Genomic DNA, 1,416 nt, shown 5'->3' with positions numbered 1-1,416 from the left:
CGCTGAGCTTCCTGTAAATCCGTAATTAGAAAATAATATGCGTAAACTGAACCAAATTTGACCATTAATTACGTTTGGAATTAAGAACATTTTACTAAAAGAGTCTCAAATTAGAATTTGGAGTCAAATTAAATTAATTCCAATTTCTGTCAAGTGGTCATGATAGAGTTAATTAATAATTAAGCTGAGCTTCCTGTTAATCCATAATTAAGACACAATATGCGTAAACTGAACCAAATTTGACAATTAATTACGTTTGGAATTAAGAACATTTTACTAAAAGAGTCTCAAATTAGAATTTGGAGTCAAATTAAATTAATTCCAATTTCTGTCAAGTGGTCATGATAGAGTTAATTAATAATTAAGCTGAGCTTCCTGTTAATCCATAATTAAGACACAATATGCGTAAACTGAACCAAATTTGACAATTAATTACGTTTGGAATTAAGAAAATCTTACTAAGAGTCTCCAATTAGAATTTGGAGTCAAACTAAATTCACTCCAGTTTCTGTCAAGTTGACACGATGGAGTTAATTGTGCAAACTGACCCAAATTTGGAATTTAATTAAAGTCAGGTACTTAGCGTCTTAGATTACGAATTTGAATTAAATTAACACCAATTTCTGTACAGGTCTCAAGGCGCAATTAACTAATTTGCGATGAATTGAAATTATGCGTCCAGAATCTATTGGAGATCATTATCGCGCATTGCTGCATCAAATAATGCGGCGATTCAGAACCAATTATGCGCTATCTGCACCAATTCAAATGTCCAAAATTTGTGCTTTATTTAGCGGTAAGCCCGAATTTTGCGCGATTGGTGTACAACTTTGCACTCAGCTAAGAGAAATGGTACCCTCTAAGGTTTAAACACGAATTAATCGAAACCTTGCGCCGTTTTAAGCGCACAACAGACGTAAATTATGCGCTCTTAGAGAAAAAGTAATGCAAAGTGCCGAAGAAAATCAATAATGCACATACAAAGAAGCGAAAGTTAAATTGGTACCTACCCCGGGTCTATCCAAAAATTAGCTTAAGATCCGGTATCCCTCTTTCCACTATCGGCACCAGATCCTCGACGCTCATTGGTTATCTGCCTCGGTGCGAAGCGGCGGTTCAACCCTTAATTAGCTCAATCTAATTTTGACACTCGCGGATGACCCCACGCGTTCTTGCGAACTGCTCGAGAAAAAAAGCGTTAAGGGCGAAAGGACACGCGATCGAAGATTGGAAAAATTCCCATTTTCACACCATCTAATCAACGAAATGGCTCGAATTGTGCGGAGGTTCGATTCGCCCAGTTATAAATAAGTGGTGCCAGGAACGCAAGTGCTCTAATTGTGTTACATCGCACTTGAAGGCATTATCACATTGTAATTCCATCGCGTGCTCGTCTTTTCAGTCAGATCTCAAACT

Source organism: Photinus pyralis, unplaced genomic scaffold (genome assembly GCF_008802855.1).
Source record: "Photinus pyralis isolate 1611_PpyrPB1 unplaced genomic scaffold, Ppyr1.3 Ppyr1.4_LG3a, whole genome shotgun sequence".
Lineage (NCBI taxonomy): Eukaryota > Metazoa > Arthropoda > Insecta > Coleoptera > Lampyridae > Photinus > Photinus pyralis.
The sequence above is the reverse complement of the archived record's forward strand: the minus strand, read 5'-3'. Positions refer to the sequence as shown.